The sequence below is a fragment of the Callospermophilus lateralis genome, chromosome 15 (genome assembly GCF_048772815.1).
Source record: "Callospermophilus lateralis isolate mCalLat2 chromosome 15, mCalLat2.hap1, whole genome shotgun sequence".
NCBI lineage: Eukaryota > Metazoa > Chordata > Mammalia > Rodentia > Sciuridae > Callospermophilus > Callospermophilus lateralis.
Genome location: NC_135319.1, coordinates 58,899,717 through 58,919,285, shown reverse-complemented (window position 1 = coordinate 58,919,285; position 19,569 = coordinate 58,899,717). Strand labels below are relative to the sequence as shown.

At 34.3% G+C, this 19,569-nt stretch overlaps 1 protein-coding gene and 1 pseudogene across 1 annotated transcript in view; one reads left to right on the top strand and one right to left on the bottom strand.

Annotated features, from left to right (window-relative positions):
- The window catches only part of Htr7 (5-hydroxytryptamine receptor 7), an 86,954-nt gene that overhangs the window by 33,859 nt on the left and 33,526 nt on the right, over positions 1–19,569 (top strand). The window lies entirely within an intron of this gene.
- Positions 4,255–4,351, bottom strand: LOC143381705 (U6 spliceosomal RNA; annotated as a pseudogene).

The window sequence follows — 19,569 nt, the reverse complement described above, 5'->3', positions numbered from 1 at the left end:
AAATCCTAGAAATCTAGACCCAGTATGGGGAAAATAATCCTAGATTGCTGTTCCTGTGGGTATAACTGTGTCATAGTGCTGTACTTGATGTTTGTAATAATGACACTGAGTCATCAGGGGAAGATGGGTTTTGTTTTGTAGAAACTGTTTCAGAATGCAAGAAAGCAAGCAACAAATTACTTTTGGAGAGTTTCACTCAAAAGTGCATATCAAAATTTTTGCTGCATAAACATCCACTGATTGGGAAATTTGCTTTGAAGATTTTTTTACATTTAGTTCTCCAATGATTTTTGTTGTCATATTGTATTTAGGTTTACTATATACCAAGATTATTATGCTATCAGTTCTTATGCCAACACCTTGCTGTTTTAATTTCTTTAATATCTGATAAGAACATTTCATTTCCTTTTCAAAATTTCTTGGATAATGTCATCTAAGTATCTTTCCAGATAAATTTGATTCATTCTAAGTAAATAAATTTCCTACTGATTTCAGTACAATTTTTTTTATCCACTTTCATTTTTTAATGAATGCAATAGTCTGTATGGTTTATCTGAAGATACTAATCATATTTTTGAAAAACTAAACTGATTGTAAAGTCTCTCCCGATTTGCTGTAATCATCTTTCTTTCTCTGGGGTGTGGTCTTGCTGTTGTGTTTTCTATCTCATTTTGGTGATACTGGTTTTGTTATATGGTTGGGGCCCATCTCCTTTTTCTGTTAATGGGGTTTTCCTTAAACAACAGCCTCCAGTGAATATGAGAGAGCTGGGGGTTTTGTTAGTGCTGTGGGGAGTAGAGAAGAGTGGAATGTGGCAGAATTTCCTATCTCTTTGCTGCTCTGATAACTGCCCTCATCCACATAACACTGTTGGTTTCCTGGGGTGCCTTTATCCACCAGTTGCAAGTGTGGAGTACCCCTAGAGATCTTTCTGGTCTTTTGCAGTCATCTGAGCATTTTTAGCTGTGTTCCTTTTTCAATCTGATCCAGTCTACTGTTGGCTTTTAAGGAATTCCTTATGATTTTTGGCCCATTCTTTTTTTTTAATCTTATTTTTTTGGTGGGGTTCTTTTTTTTTTTTTTTTTTGTCTTTTTTGGAACTCGGGGTTGAACCCAGGACTTTGCAAATGCAAGGCAGACGCTTTGCCACTGAGCTACATCCCAGCCCAATTTTTGGTCCATTCTTGCTTTCTATTACTGTTATGAATTAAAACAACTACCTTTGCACATCAAGGAATTGGTGTTACTGGGGTTGGAGCACATTATACAATGGTCTATCATTTCAAGCAGATTTTATTACTATTTAGAAAGCTTTTTTTTAAAAAAATTGGTTACTATTATTAAATTTATTTTCACCGTGTATAGTGCATATGATTTTTGTTTAGACATATTGGTATATGCTTCTATTACATAAGTGATTTCCTAACATTAAACTTTTCTTGAATTCCTTAGATTAATTAATGGTCATTATTAGTGATTCTTTTAGTTTATTTTAAATTCTGTCAGCATGTTATTATAGATTTTCACATCTCTATTCTATTGTTGGTCAGTTTTTTGTTACTGTAATAAAATACCTAAGGCAATCAACCTAAAAAGAAGGAAGGGTTGTTTTGGAGGTTTCAGTCCCTGGTCATCGATGAGGCAGCACATCATGGTAAAAGTAAGTTACAGATTATCTTGATGGTTGTGAAATGATATCTCATTATGTTTTTTTTTTCAAAAATTTTTTAGTTGTAGATGGACACAAGATCTTTGTTTTATTTATTTATTTATTTTACGTGGTGCTGAGGATCGAACCCATTGCCTCACACATGTGAGGCAAGCACTCAGTCACTGAGCTACAGTCGGAGCCCCTCATTATGGTTTTAATTTGCATGTCACAAATACTTAGTGATATTGAGATCTTTTCATATGCTTATTGGGCATTTGTATGTTTTCTTTGAAGAAATGTCTAAGTTCTTTGCCCATTTTAAAATTGTGTTTTTTTTTTTTGTTGTGGGAGTTATTTTTATATATTCTGGATATGAACTCCTTATCAGATATATGACTTGCACATGGTTTTTCCTTATCACTATCTTGATTGCTTTGAAATGTACTAGATTTTAAGTTTTCTAGGTCCAGTATTTTGCTTTTATTGTCTGTGTTTTTGAAAGATCATTGCTAAATCCAATGTTATAAAGCTTTCCTTCTAAATTTTCTTGTAGGATTTTTGATTTTGGGCCCTACATTTAGGTCTTTTATCCATTTTGAGTTAAGTTTTTTATGTGGTGTGAGGTAAGGATCCAACTTTATTCCTTTGCATATGGATATCAGTTTTCTTAGTACCAGTTGTTGAAGAGATTATTATTCCCCATTGTGGGGTCTTTGTACCTTTGTCAAAAGATCATTTGACCATATACATGACAGTTTATCTGGAGGCTCACTATTTTGTTCTAATCATCTATAAATCTTTCTTTATGCCAGATTGTTTTGATGATTATAGTTTTGTATTAATGTTTGAAATTAGGAAGTATTAGTTTTCCAATTTTGTTCTGTTTCAAAATTATTTTGGCTATTCCATTTGAATATTGAGAGTCCATGTGAATTTTATGATGCATTTTTCTATTTGTAAAACATGTCATTGGGATTTTGTTGATGAATGCATTGAATCTATTAGTCACTTTTAGTAGTTATGGGCTTTTAAATGATATTAATTCTTTTAATCCATGAACATGGGGGTTTCATTTAATTTTGTCTTTTTAAATTTCTTTCACCAATGTTTTATAGTTTTATGTGTGTAAGTCTTTGACTTCTTGGTTAAGTTTATTCCAAAGTATTGTATTCTTTTCAATACCAATTTAATGGAATGGTTTTTAAAAATTCCTTTCAGATTGTTTATTGTTAGTGTATAAAACATGGAGCTTATTTTTGCATGGTGATTATATAATCCTGCAATTCTGATGAATTTGTTATGAGGGAATATTTAGAGTTTTCCTCTCTGATATCATGTCATTGTGAGTGGGAATAATCTTACTTCTTCATTTGCAGTTTGAATGCTTTTAAAAATATTTGTCTAACTGCTTTGGCCATGACATTTAGCATATACCATGTTGACTAGAAATGGCAAGAATAGGCATTCATGCGTTGTTTCTGAACTTAGAGTTTCTGAACTTCAATTTTTCATTATTGAGTGTGGTATTAATTTTGGATTTTGGGCTTTTCACATATGGTGTTTATTATATTGAGATGATTTTTTTCTATCTGAAGTTTGTTGAGTGCTTTTATCATGAAAGGGTGTTGAATTTTGTCAAAAGCTTTTTATGCATCAAGTGAGATGATCTTGTGTCTTTTGTCCTTCATTCTATAAATGTAGTACATTTCTTTTCTTTTGAGATAGGATCTTGCTCTGTTGCCTAGGCTGGCCAAAACTTGTGATCCTGCTTTCTCAGCCTCCAGAGTAGCTGGGATTATAGGTGTATGCCACCATGCCCAGCTCTTATGTAGTATAGATATATTGTATATTGATTGTTTTTCATGTGTTGAACTGTCCTTGCATTCCAGTAATAAATCCTACATAATATTGGTGTATAATCTTTTAAATATTTTATTGAATTTGGCTTGCTAGTAATTTGTTGAGTATTTTTGCATCAATATTCATAAGAGATATGGCTTGTAGTTTTCATTTTTAAGTATCTTTGTTTTTGGTGTATTTTGGAAATAAGGACACAACAGTGAAACCATCTGGTGGTTGTCTAGAATTAAAAAAAATCTTTTAGTTTCTTTTATTATTTTTGATCTATTTACGTTGTCTAGTTTTTTGGGAAAATTTATATTTATCCCACAGATATTTCAAGTGAACTCAATTATATACACACTACCTAAAATTAATATGGTTGTCTGTGTTTTCTTGCTTTCTTTTATTAGTGTTTTACTGATTAATCTTTGTTCTTCAACTTTTATGGGGAGGTTGCTGGGTATGAAACCCAGAGCCTTGCCCATAGCTAGGTAAGTACTCTTATCACTGAGCTACAGTGCCAGTACCTCTTCAACATTTTATGATTTTTTTAGAGGAGAAAAGTTTTATTTTGGGGATCACGGTTGTCCGCAGACAGTTGGCTCCATTTCCTGGGACTCCAGGTAAGGCAGAAGAACATCATAGTGAAAAAATGTGGTAAAGGGAAGAGGAAGCAGCTCACGTGATGATCAGAAAGTAGAGAGCAAGAGAGAGTCTATTCTCCAGAAACAAAATATATGCCCAAAAGGCATGGCTCTAAGAAAAATATGGAATGCTTCACGAATTTGCGTGTCATTCTTGTCCATGCTAATCTCTGTATCATTCCAATTTTAGTATATGTGCTGCCAAAGCGAGCACCATTTTATGATTCTTATACTTGTTTTTATTTTAAGCTGTGTCTTGTTGAACTTTTAAAAAGGAAAATTTGAGGTTATTTGTTAATCACTTAAAAATCATGTAAGTGATTTTTATGACTTTTCTGTCTTTGTTTTTCACTTTTGTGAGAATCTAGAAGTGGCTACTACTAGAATGTTAGGCAGATGTCATTTCCAGTGACATTTTCTTATATAACTATGAACTGAACGTTTTGATTTTGATTTTTCTCCTTTAATTCGAATCTGTTTCCATCCTGTTGATTTTTCTCAAAATACAGCTTTGATCAGTTATTTCCTTACTTAATGTTCTTCACTGTCTCCCTTTTGTCTTCAGGATAAATTTAGGACACTTTTAGTGGCATTTAGCATTCTTGACCAATGGATGTATCTTCCATTGTCTCCCATGAAGCCCTTACACAGATTAGCACTTCAGTTGAATTCATTTCTGCTTCCTCCTCCTCTTTCATAAATTCCTTATAATATTTTATGTTAGAATTTCCTCTACCTTTTATTCACATATGGGTATTCTTTTCCATCTATTTGCATCCTACTGGTCATCCTTGGCTCAAATCTGACCAGTTCCGTTGAGTCATCAGAAAGTGGGCTCTTTTCCTGTGTGAGGGAAAAGGGCAAAGAAGACAATGATTATTTAGATTCTAGTTATTGAGATAGATGGTACATTTATGGTGTCCTTATTATTATTATTACTATATTTTTTCCAGGACTGGGGATTAAACCCAAGTATTCCCACATGCTAGGCAATCGCTGTAGCACTGAGGTGTAACCATAGCCCTTTATTTTATTATTTTTTAAAACATAAATGATATAAATAATAGATAATAAAAAGAATCATTCATGGACCAATGTTCATAATGTGTTAAATATTAAGAATTATGATTAATTCCCTCTTGTGTAACTGCAGCCAAGAAACAAACAACAAAATCCCCACAAATGAACATACAAACAAAAATCTCTATTCATAATTTATCTTTTATCTGCCTAATTAGAGCCTGAAGTCTTTAGAATCAGGGACTTGGTATTGTCTTATTTCTAATCCCCACAGCACTCTGCCTTATGCTGCAAACCAACAATTTTGAAAATCTGAATAATGGAATCAACATTATGTTCCAGTCACTGAGTGTATACATGAAGTACTTTGACCACTTTAAACAAAAACTAGTGTTTTTATGAAAGAGTTTCATATTCTGATTTATTTCATCCTTTTAAGAGAGTTACCCAATATTTCTGAGAGTTAGATGCTTCTGAAAATGGGGAGTGCTGAGAGCCATGGCCGAGTCTGTATGGCCCCTGGCATTTGGCCAACAGTATTGATTGACAGGCGAGGCATTATTATCCGCCTCGGCTGCTACTTTTGAGTTCTCGAGCTACTTTGGAGTTCTCGTGCGGATTCCCGGGGATTCCAGAGAGATTAACTAAGGTCCTGACCCAATGATTGTCTGGAGTCAGGGTTCTGTTTGTGTGTTTCCACAGAGAGAACAACAGATTATTTGGATTCCAGAAAGACTAACCAAAGCAATTTCTACAGACTAAAAAGAAGATGATTTGACTCAAATCCATAACAGCTGATATCCAGAGCTCCAGCTTGGCTATTCTTACATCTGCAACAGTGATTAACCAGGATGCTTTTTTCAATATCTATTTTATTATTGCCTTTTCCCACACCATAAAGTTCTATTTTATTTTTTTGAGCTCATACAGACCTAGGTTAATGTTTTACTGATCAGTTTTATTTTTTGACTGTGGAGTTTTAAACATTGCAATGGAGATTTCACCTGTGTAAAGCAACAAGACCTTTACTATTGTCTTATGTGTTGTATGTTTGTGTGCACACTTGTGTTTGATGTTGTATGTCTGTGTGTGCATATGTCCATATATCTTATATGAGGAGCGCTCATGAAAAAATTGATCCAAATTTTTTTTATTCACGTGATTTTAATGGTTAAATTAAATTGGGTAAACAGCTGTTGAGGATTGTTTTAATATGTGAACAAATAAGGAGGTTAACAGATCTGTTTGTTTACTTTCACCTTTCCTTTTCATTATATTTAATAATTCTGTTCAGGATAATGTAAATTGTTCAGAAAATTGTTTTCTTAGTACCTGTTGCAATGTTACGTATTTTTTTGTTTAGCATCATTGCCAGAATTTCTATCTTCATCCCAGTGCCAGTGAAGACAAAGATAAAACCAAACTACAGCTTTTTTGATAGTTATCACAACAAACTGTATAAACTGATGCATCAATGAATAATAACTCAACAAGTGATGCTCAGTCAAGAAGTCGATTTACTTTGGGAGGAAATGGACATATGGATGGATTTCTCTGCTTTGAACTGCTTGCAGAACTTGCCTGGACTATGTATCACTTGTATGCATTGTGAACTATCTGTTGGTGCAACGAATTGTGGTAGTGCTGGAGTATCTTTGCTGATGGTGTCACCGGTGGTACAGTTTTTCAAAGGAGCCCTCAATTGGCTTAGTGTCATGGCATTTTGCATCCTCCTCCCTTCTACTAGTGATGGTCTAAAATTTGGGGGTCAACAGAGGTGAGGCAAACAACCTCACCCCCCCCCCCCACTGGTGCCAAGGCCTCTCCACAAGTATGGCTGTATGATGGACCGGTAGTCAGTGACGGGTATGATCCAATTGCAGTGGTACCAACCTAAGACAGGAGGCTGATGCCTAGAGGTCAGCTCATCTGATGACGGGTAAGGACCATATGTTGTATTGGACAACCTAACAGGCACGGTCCCTAAGCCACATTGCTTATTGTTTAATTAAACAGAAGGGGGGAGATGCTGAGAGCCATGGCTGAGTCTGTATGGCCCCTGGCATTTTGCCAACAGTATTGATTGACAGGCGAGGCATTACTATCCGCCTCAGCTGCTACTTTTGAGTTCTTGAGCTACTTTGGAGTTCTCGTGGGGATTCCTGGGGATTCCCCGGGAGTTCCCATTGGTTGGAGAAGTGCAGGAGGAGGGATTTCCGGAGAAGATATTTCCGGTGGCTGGTCCCTGGACGAGCCGCGTGGTGTTCGGGAGGAGTTGCTGGTGGAGTTCAAAAATAAAGTTTGTTCCTGCTTCAGTGGCTCGTGATTTGTGCCCAGCCGGATGCTATTTCTTGTGATAATATGTTAATATGTGAAAAGATATTAGGCTTCTGTCTCTAGATTTTCATTGTGCCCCAAAATGTTTGCAAGCAAACACCTTTGACAATGAATTCCAGGAGCATATAGTCAGCCGAATTATAAAACAAATTTAAAAAATTACAGCCAACTTAAAACTCCCTTGGGAAGCACCAGGTCAGAAAATTAGTCATTTTTTTTTTGTTGGTAAATGAGCAAAATACAAATAAATTGTTTCCTTGGATATTTTATTGCAATAAGTACACATCTGTAAATAACTAGAATTAGTTTCAATCCTCTATGCACATCCAAAATGCTTGAATTTTGAAGTGTTAAGGATTTCAGATGGTTTCACATTTGGGGATATTTGGCTTTAACAATGAGGTATTTTGGGGATGGGACACATGTCTAAGCATGAAATTGATTTGTTTTACATGTACCTAAAACACATAGCCTGATGGCAATTTGATACAATATTTTTAGTGTATCTGTATTTTGACTACAAACTATCACAAGAGGTCATGTGTGAAGCTTTCTACTTGTGTCTTAAATGTCAATCTCCCCAAAGTTTCAGATCTTGAAATATTTAAGATTTTCAGATTAGGAATACTCAATATGTTTCATGAACAGACACATTTCTCTAATTAATATAGTAGGAGTTCTTTTGTCATGAATGATATTCAACTTATCTTTGGGTACTCATGTCTAAATTTGATTCCTCACCTTACCTTTCAATTTCTTTTATGAATTAATACTTTTATCACACATATGAAAATCATTTTGAAGAAAGGCAAATTAGTTATCTCCAAAGAATCTCTCAGTGCTTTGTTTATTTATGATCATTTGGTATATTGTTTCTAATAAACACTACAGACTTTTAATCATACGTTCTAAAAGTAAATACTTTATTACAGATTTTTGGTTACTTATGTACTAGGCACTATATACATGTTAGATTACCACAACAATTTTGAAATATAGGTATTATTTTCCAGTTCATGGATGTACAAAATGAGAATAAGAGAAGTTTAAAAGCATGCTTCAGGAACATAACTAATAAGTAGCAATACCTGGATTTAAGCTGATGACAACATGCTCGGCTCTTAACCTGAGAGCTTCATTCTCAGTGAGAAATTCCCTGGTGTTTTTCTACCTTTTGAAATCCCAACTTTAAGGATCAATTCAAATCCTAATTTATTCAAGACACCTTCCTCTATAAAGTTAATAACAAACTTTTGCCCTCTTAAGTGACAATGACAGTTGGTCTCAAATTTGTCCTCATGGTGCATCTGCATTTTCCCAAGGACTAATGATACTGAACATTTTATATTTTTATTCATCAGCTTATTGATCATTTGTATTTCTTTATTTGTGAAGGTTTTCTGTTCAAATTATGCTCATTTTATAGAGTTGTTTGTTCTTTTAAGTGTGGGGATTAATCATATGTTCTAAAAGTAAATACTTTGTTACACATATTGTTTTACAAATATTTCCTCCCAGTCTGAGGCTTACCTTATTATTTTCTTAATGGTGCCTTTTGTAAAACAGACATTTGATATTTTAATGAGTCTAATGCATCAGTTTTTCTCTTTTATGGTTATTGCTTTCTCTATATTGTTTAAGAAATGTTTACCTAACTCCAGTTCACAATATATCCTATATTTTATTCTAGGTACTTTATGCTTTTGGCTTTTAAATTTAGGTTTATGATTCATCTCAAAGTTCAGATGCATCTTGATAAGTTCAAAGTGTCATAAGTCAAAAATGCATCTAACCTACCCTAGACCAGAGCTTAGAATGGCCTATTTTAAATATGCTCAGAATACTTACTATAGTGTTCAGATGGCCATGATTGTCAAGTACAGCCTATTTTATAATAAAATCTTATGTAATTTATTGGATGCCTGTATCCCCTCACACCCCCCTCAAGAAACAAACCAAAAAAAAATTCCTCCCCCCCCCAAAAAAAATTAACTATGCTATAGAATACTGGTTGCCCCTTGTTGTTGAGCTGTTGACTGGGAGTTGCAACTCTCTCCTGCTGCCTTGTATTATGAGAAAATATCATACTGCATGCCACAAGCTCAGGAAAAGATCAAAATTCAAAGTATAATTTCTACTGAATGTATATAGCTGTAGCACCAGCATAAAGTTGAAGAAGTCAAGCCATTGTTAAGTTGGGACTGCCTATGCTTTTTGTTATGTAGAATAGAGTTCACTGCATCTCCCCCAACCCCAATGTGGATGTTCAATCCTTATAGCACCATTTTCAAAGAAAGACTTTCTTTTTCCCATTGAATAATCTTGGTATTTTTGTAGAAATTAACTTATATATAAGAATTGGTCTCTTTCTTGACTCTATTCTGTTACATTGACCTCTCTGCCTGCTATTAGACCAATATTACTATATTACAGTATCTTTATACCAGGAGTTAAAGTCAGGTCATGGAAGCTCTTACTATAGTGTTTCCTTCCAGAACTGTTTGATGTCTTTTGAATTTCCCATGTAAATTATAGTATCAGCTCATCAGTTTCTAGAAAATGCCTCCCCTTGATTACATATGGGATTCATTGAATTCATAGATTTTTGGAAGAAGTGACATCTTAGAAATAACGATTTTTTTTTCTGATTTATGAACATGCTATGCCTCTAACTAGTTCCTTTAAAATGTTTTGTGAGCCTCTGTATCCTCTTTCTGTACTATTGGTCTACCAGTCTGTTTTGGTGCCAATACCTTGCTGTTTTTGTTACTTTGCTCTGTAGTATAGTTTAAGGTCTGGTATTGTGATGCCTCCTGCTTTACTCTTCTTGCTAAGGATTCCTTTGGCTATTCTGGGTCTCTTATTTTTCCAAATGAATTTCATGATTGCTTTTTCTATTTCTATGGGGAATGTAATTGGGATTTTAATTGAAATTTCATTAAATATGCATAACACTTTTGGTAGTATGGTCATTTTAATAATACTAATTCTGCCTATCCAAGAACACAGAAGATGTTTCCGTTTTGTAAGGTCTTCTTCAATTTCTTTTATTAGTTTTCTGTAGTTTTCATTGTAGAGGTCTTTCACCTCTTTTGTTAAGTTGATTCCCAAGTGTTTTTTTTTTTTTTTTTGAGGCTATTGTGAATGGGATAGTTTTCCTAATTTCTCTTTCAGATGATTCATCACTGACGTATAGAGATGCATTTGATTTATGGGTGGTGATTTTTATATCCTGCTACTTTGCTGAGTTTGTTTATTAATTCTAGAATTTTTTTGGTGGAGTTTTTTGGATCCTCTAAGTACAGAATCATATCATGAGCAAATAATGATAATTTGAGTTCTTCTTTTCCTATTTGTATTCCTTTAATTTCTTTCATCTGTCTAATTGCTTTGGCTAGAATTTCAAGGACTATATAAAATAGAAGTGGTGAAAGAGGACATCCCTGTCTTGTTCCCATTTTTAGAGGGAATCTTTCCAATTTTTCTCCATTTAGAATGATGTTGGCCTTAGTTTTAGCATAAAAAGGTTTTACAATGTTGAGGTATATTTCTACTCTCCGTAGTTTTTCTAGAGTTTTGAACATGAAGGGGTGCTGTATTTTGTCGAACTTTTCTTTGTCTATTGAGATGATCATGTGATTCTTATTTTTAAGTCTATTAATGTGATGTATTGTATTTATTGATTTTCATATGTTGAACCAAACTTGCAACCCTGGAATGAATCCCACTCGAGCATATTTTTTTTATAATTTTCCAGAATTTTATTGAGAATCTTTGCATCAATGTTCTTCAGGGATATTGGTCTAAAATTTTCTTTCCTTCATGTATCTCTGCCTGGTTTTGGTATCAGGATGATACTAACTTCATAGAATGAGTTTGGAAGGGCTCCCTCCTTTTCTGTTTCATGGAATAATTTGAGGAGTATTGGTATTAATTCTTCTTTGTAGGTCTTGTAGAACTCAGCTGTGAGTCCATCTGGTCTTGGGTTTTCTGGTTGGTACGTTTTTAATAGTGTCTTCTATTTCCTTACTTGAAATTGATCTGTTTAAATTGTGTATGTCCTCTTGACTGAGTTCAGGTTCATCATATGCCTCTAGAAATTTGTTGGTGTCTTCAAGGTTTTCTATTTTACTGGAGTGTAAATTTTCAAAATAATTTCTAATTGTCTTCTGAGTTTCCTTTTTCATCACAAATGTTAGTAATTCGAGTTTCTCTCTCCTTCTTTTCATTAGGGTAGCTAAATATTTGTCAATTTTGTTTTTTTAAAGAACCAGCTTTTTGTTTTGTCAATTTTTTGAGTTGTTTATTTTGTTTGATTTAATTGATGTCTGCCCTGATTTTAATCATTTCCTGTCTTTTACAACTTTGTTGTTGGTTTGTTCTTCTTTTTTTACAACTTTGAGATGTCATAACAGGTTGTTTATTTGTTGACTTTTTCTTCTTTTAAAGAATGAACTTAATGCAATGAACTTTCCTCATAGCACTTCCTACATAGTGTCCCATAGATTTTGAAAAGTTTTATTTTTATCTCCTTCTTGATGTCTTCTGTTATCTATGCATCATTCAATAGCATATTATTTAGTGTGCAGGTGCTGGAGTATCTTCTTTTTAATTTTATCATTGGTTTCTAATTTCATTCCATTATGGTTATATAGAATGCAGAGTAGTATCTCTATTTTTTTTTTTTTTTTTGTATTTGCTAAGACTTGCTTTGTGACATGTTACATGGTCTATTTTGGAGAAGGATCCAGGAGTTGCTGAAAAGAAAGTGTATTCATTTGTTGATGGATGGAATATTCTATATGTCTCTTAAGCCCAAATTATTGATTGTGATATGGTATATCAAGATCATTGTAATGTTTTGAGCAACCAATAAAAAAAGGAATACAAAAAAATTATTGATTGTATTATTGAGTTCTATAGTTTCTTTGTGTAGTTTTTATTTGGAAGTTCTATCCAGTGTTGAGAGAGGTGTATTAAAGTCACCCAGTATTAGTGTGTTGTGGTCTATTTGGTTCTTCTAATTGAGAAGGGTTTGTTGATATAGATAGTTGTCCCATTTTATGTCTTATTGATGTATGAATCCCTTAAGCAGTATGAAATGTCCTTCTTTATTCCTTTTCACTAACTTTGGTTGAAGTCCACTTTATCTGATATGAGGCTGCAAACCCCTGCTTGTTTACATGGCCCATGGGAGTGGTACATTTTTTTTCCCACTCTTTCACGTTCAATCTGTGGATATGTTTTCCTATGAAATCAGGGTCTTAAAGGCAGAATGTTGTTGGGTCTCTCTCTCTCTTTTTTTTAAAATTCAATCTGTCAGTCTATGTTTTTTTCTTTTTAATATATAGTTTTTTTTTTTTTTAGTTGTAGTCTGACACACTATTTATTTATTTATTTAGTGGTGCTGAGGATTGAACCCAGGGCCTCATACATGCTAGACCAGCGCTCTACCGCTGAGCCACAACCCCAACCCCAGTCTATGTCTTTTAATTCATGAGTTTATGCCATTCATATTCAGGATTATTATTGAAATATGATTTGTATTTCAAGACATTTTGGTTTATGTTTTTTTAAATTTGACTTGGTTTCTCCTTTGATTGGCCTTTCCTTTAGTGTAGTTTCTCACTTTGCTGATTTTGTAGTAATGAAACTCATTCTCTGACTTTTTTTTTTTTTTTTTGGTACTGAGGATTTATTTCTGGGGTGTCTTACCGCTAAGCCACATCCTTAGTCTTTTTTATTTATCTATTTATTTACTTATTTATGTTTAATTTTGAGACAGGGTCTTTGTTAGGTTGCTGAAGGCTTAGGGCTTTGCTGTGTTGCTAAGGCTGGCTTTAAACTTGTGACCCTCCTGCGTCAGCCTCCGTAGCTTCTGGGATTATAGGTGTGTACCACCACATCAGGCTCCCCTGACTGGTAAAGCTAGTAAGAATATCTTTTTTCCTTGAGTCTAGATACCCTACTGATTGGGTGTGTCCAAAGGCAAACAAGGCACACAGACACAAATCTCACCTACTCCAGCTTCCTTATTTTGAATGTCACGATGACTTTCTTTTGCCTGCATTTGACCACTATCTTGTGTCTTTAAATAGTTGTGCTTCATTTTTATATTTTTAATGATTTAAAATTAAAATCTGTGATAAATAATCCAACATGAGTTACTTCTGCCAGTTCTGAAAGAAGAATTCTATACATATATTTTTTATATTAAAGCTATAAATTTTTGGAGCACAGGTACTGAGGCATATTTTTTTCCAAAGGCCTGAAAGAATTTACTAATGAACAGCCTATACAACAGAATAATAATAAATACCTACTGAAGTGAATGGTTCTGACTAAACTAAATTATTTGACATATCATTATTACAATTTAATTATACTATTATTAAAATGCCCCATAATGGATAACCACATAGAAATTTCTAAGAAATTCAAAATGTGTAGTATAACCCTCTGTGTTTAAGCAATAACTTAAGTTATGTTTGTCACTATTTGTAGACCTGGATTTACTGAATTTGGCTTAAAATGTTATATTCTTTCTCTTGTGCTTATCTCTGATAATCAAGGCATTGCCACCAGCTGAGTGTGGCTCCTTGGTGGTAGGAATGTAAGTCAACCAACAAAAGTCTAGGGCCTTAGGTCTAACACTACACAGTGTTGGCAACACTCCAAAATCAGTGCTAGTGACAATTTGGAACTCAGTATTTAGAATTATAAAGATGAGTCTAGATAAATCTGGAAAGAATGACATAAGCAATTAGCCCTGTCTTTCACAGACTCTTGAATGAACACTGGTACCATGCCAGGCATTTCTTCCTATGGCGCAGGCTTTCTTCTGCATTAATTATGGAGATGCCTAGCCAGTGTTACAGTCCAGTTGTTTTATTTTCTCTTGGCTCCAGAAGACAGCCACAATCAATAGAGCACCTAACCAATGTGTAAATATTCCTTGCTTATGTGAATAGGTAACTGCAGTTTTAAACTTAACAAAACTTGTATAAAAGCAAAAAAGATCTCTTTTTAATTCTTTTGCTTCCCAATAGGATATCTAAGAACACATTATGGTGAAAAATGGGAACTTGCTGCTTGTATTAGGGAGTATATATCTCTGTGGATGCCCTAATTTTATTTGAGAAGGGAATTATTGAAAATTCTTTAGTGCAGGCAGAGTAAATTTTCAGAAATATATAATAGCATACACAGTCAACCCTGGGGCTTTGCTAACATTTTTGTAGTGTAATGTTGCACTTAAATCTGCTTTTTAATTTTCCAATTATGCATACCAATAGGGAATGCTTATAGCAAACACTGCCTATAGAGTAAAGGTGATATGACCTCTTTATTCTAAAGTAAATTAAAGAATCACAACATATTTGAAATTATTTGTTTTGTTTTATGAATTTAAGTTTAAATATTCACTTCCTTATACCTGTAGGGATAAGCTAGGATATCCAATTAGGGAGTCAATCTCTGACAAATTTATACTTGCTTGTCGTTTCCTTGTAAAATTTTTAGAAAAATAAATGTAAAAAATGTTGGCATCCAAATAGCTTTGAAACATATACAAAAAAAAATAGGAACATGATTACTTAAATTTATATGGAATAAATGCAATATGTGGAAATAAAATTTAACTATTGCAATTCTTCTTCATTTATTAATTTAATTATACAAAAATTTATAGAGCACTAAAATGTACCAAGTGTTATCCTACAAGATAAGATTAATGCCAAGAGGACTCACAGTAGAGGGGAATGTGTGTATAAACAAGTGATTTCAATGTAACATGTTGCCTGCTATCACAGAAGTTTGTTAGGTCTGTTTTAGAGGTTTGCTTTTCAGAGGTAATGTATTTGATTTTATGTGTCAGAGGTTTTCAAATGATGCAGAAGCAGAATCTAGCTTCAAGTAAATCTTTATTCAAGGTCCCAACAATATCACCATGAACTTGTTCCTCCCCGAATTTGACTCTGCTTCTTAGTTAATGATTCCCAAAGTCATCAGCTGTTGGGGCTAAACACGTTTTCATTCACATTGAGGTAGAAAGACTATTTACTTTTTCCAACAGCTGAAAAATATCAAGGTGTTGAGTATTCAGAGATCCTTATTGGTCTGACTTGGATTATGTGTTTATCTTTGAATCAGTCACTTCATTATGCTGATAGCAAAGGGGTAGGTGAAATTGGAAATGGGTGTAGGAATAAATTTTCTATCCTGAATGGTTGGACAACTTGAGATGTTTCAAGTTTTTTGATATACACTGAGGAGGCAACTTATGAAAATGTGTTCCATCATGCTTAGAGTAAATTTACTCCCACTCCTAATGTACAGAACTAACTTGACTGAAAGAAGTCCACTCTATGGATTGGCATAAAGACTCTCAAAAAGCAGCCAAACTAATGCCAGTTAATTGGCTTTCCACCTGAAGCCAACCTAGTCACCAAGTAAGAAAATAGTTAACTCTGGGGTCAATCACCCTCTTGCTAAATATTAATTGATTGTTTTATTCTGTACTAGGCTGCATACTAGTGCAATAGCACTAAACAGTGTTTAGCCAGGCACAGTCTCTACACAGAGTACATTTCCTAATGGAGGAGACAAGAAGGTAAATGCAAAATAGCAACAAAATGTTGATGGCAGAAGTACCTAGTGCTTAGGAACATATAGATGGGTTCATTGAACTTGTTTGGGGGCATCAAGGAAGCTTCTCAGAGAACATGAAATCTGGAAGGTTAAATAGGTGAGCACCATTCTAAGTCAGAGGGAACAGGTGGATTTTTTACACAATGATCATGTGCTTCTCTGACTAAACATGGTGTGTGTGTGTGTGTGTGTGTGTGTGTGTGTGTGTAGTACTGGGAATTGAACCTAGGGATGCTCTGTCACTGAGTTGCACCAACAGGCCTTTTTTATGTTTTTATTTTGAGTCAGAATCTCATTAATTTGTGGAGGCTAGCCTAGCACTTGCAGTTCTCCTGCCTCAGCCTCTAAGTCAGTGGGATTACAGGTGTATGCCAGGGGACCAGGTTCTTCTGATGAAACATTTTATGGCAGATATGCAGATAATACTAGTTATCCAAAAGCCATTTTTGCTTTTCAAAAAGTGAAATCATATTTTATTCCAGACTAAAATGTTCACTTGAAGATACCTACCTGCTTAGACTCCTTTCTGGTCATTCTTCAAACAAACAAACACCAAACCAAACAAAGGCAAACCATACAAAGAAAAAATCCAGAAAAGCAGTTACGGACAATGGAAGATAGTTTCAAGAATCAATTTCCCTGGTAAAGAGATTTTCAAAGTGAGTTTTAAAGTTAAGGAAACAGATTTTAACACAATACTAACTTAGTTAACTGAATTTATATTACCAAAATACCTTTCCCCCATTTTTTTCTTCTTTTTACTTCTTTGACTTTAATATTTGCTGGAATTCAGATTCCCCTGGAGAACTTTGCTTATTTTAGTCTGACAACTGAAATCCATTAAAAATGCTCAATTAATGCTCTCAAAATTCAAATAAAAAGAACTGGGTTTTCAGTGCTTTGAGTCATAAATTTAGATGATCTCTAAAGTCCATTAAATTCTTGCTATTATGCTTAGTAGGCAGGTCTCCTTTCTACTAATGAGGTTTTAGCAAAGGCATAAAAGGTTAAGTGATTAGCTAGGGAAAGTCTGGGATATTGAAGGTGGGAATTGTTGCTATTCTTTTTTATTGTAGGCTGCTACTTGCCTTAAGTCAGTGTTTCTTTGCAATGCAAATAGTACTCCTCAGACTTTATTAAAAGATTTAAGAGGAGTTCAGTCTAAAGTCTTTGCTTCTTATAATTATTGGAACATAATCTGGTCCCCAGATACTTAATTATTCTTAAAATATGTATATAACAATAATGCAACCTTATACATTATAAGTGATTATATATATACCATATAACTGCAGGAGCCCTTTATTTGACTTTTCCTCAACAGTTAGATGATTCTCATGTCTGCACCAATCCACCAGTCCCTCCACCAGTGTTCCCTTTCTGGGGGACAATGAAATGATGCAGAGTTGTCATGTATGTTTACTGGAGTCAGCCTCCTGATTATGCTACCTGAGTGACTAAAGGCTGGTCTGTTACTTCCATTTTGGCTTCTTGCATTAATCTGCTGCTCCTATACCTGGAAGCTCAGTTTCCTCTCCAGTTCAACTGAGTCACTAATGCTGCTCTTCCAGATTATCCTATGATTTTATTTAAAACACCTTGTATACAATCTCTTCCAGTCTCTTTTTTCCTATGCTAAACTATGACTATGTAGATTCATTACCTAAAAGAAGAGTTACTTTGTCTTAGTTGTCAGGCAGACATTGCAGGTTGGAAAGCTGATGGTCTTTGCCCTGCCATGACAAATATTTGGTAAATCTAATCCTGTGATACCTTGAAAATAGGTGTATGGGTATTTAATGGGTTTAAAAAGTCATAATATTGGTAGGTGAGAAATTCTTTTTGCTTTATTTGAGCAAGCAGAGATGAAAAGGGCACATGTCTGCTCAGGATGGCTTTTCCTGGTGATGAAGTACAGTGAATATTGACTGAGGGCCAGTTGAAAAGCCCAGTTGTTTCCGAACCTCACATATAAGAGATAAAATTGTGATCTCAGCCTTCTTAAAAATCTTCCATTAAGTATTTCTTGGCCAGACAATGGGAGACAACCCAAGGCAGGATTAAACTCATTGCTTTTGGATTTAAGCTTATTGTTTCCGGTGTCTTGTCAATGGCCAAGCACAGAAACCAGTGTATGACATACAGGAATGCTTAATGCTAGGTATTGTTGCACTTGTTTTTTGTCCTAATTAACAATGGCTTTTATTCTGAGAACCATGGAGCTTTTGTTGACAAGGAAAGAAATAGTTTTAACCAACCATCATTTCTAGTTGACTATATATTTGAGGATTTATAAGAAATAGACAAGATCTATGATGCTGTTTTCTAGTTATAAACCAATATAAAGAAATGATTATCAAGCACATTGAACCTATGAGGCTCATCAACCTATCTAGGTAGACCAACACTTCACACTTTATCTTAGAATATACTATGTGGAGTGTGTATTAGTTTGTTAGAGCTGCCATAACAAAATGCCACAAGCTGTGTAGCTTAAACAATAGAAACTTATTTCTCACAGTTCTGGAGAGAAGTTGAAGCTGAAGGAAGGTATGACTTTCTCCTGGGCTTGCCCATAGCTGCCTTCTTTCTGTGTCTTCATGTGACCTTTCATATGCACACATATGACCGGCATCTCTTGAATTAGGGCCTTACCTTTTGACTTCATTAAACCTTAATTACTTTTTAAAAAACTATCTACAAGTAAAGTCCCAGGAGGAACAAAATTTCATCTCTGAATGAGGGGATGAAGAGTTCTTTTTTGTGGTGGACAGAGTTATAGAAAACTGTAAAAAAGGCAAACTTTGACATGAGTGTTAAGGAATACAGGACACAATGCATAAAAAGTGGTGAAAAGGGGGCACTTCAGGCATAAAAATGAATAAGGAAATGTATATATATATGCATATTTTATCTGCTGAAAAACTGGAAGAATGAATTGGCTGCTGCAAACTGTACTTACAAAACAAATTCAGAAGAGCTTTGCTGATACCCTTACATACAGTCTCAGGATAGTAAATGGAAAAAAACAATATCTTCCTTAGAAGTTCATCCCTATCTATTAGGAAAGTAATGTGTCAAATATGAGCATGTGGTATTCATCAAATTGCTACTAAGTTAATTATTTAGAGAGTAGAGGAAATTTATAAAGTAATTGAGGATAAACTTTTAAAATAGATACATAATAAGAGAGAAAAATCTAGTGAAGTGTTTGGTGTCAGTGATCAATAATCTTTCTTTTTTTAATTTGGATTTTATTTGGAAAGCTACTTTCAACTGAGGGACAGTCTACAAATCATCTGAATAATGTTATTCAAAATTGCCATGGTCATAAAAAAATAGGAAGTGTGAGACACTTAGAACTAGGAGTTGCCTATGGAGATAGGACAACTAAATGTAATGTGATAAGCTCCATAACTCCTAGAA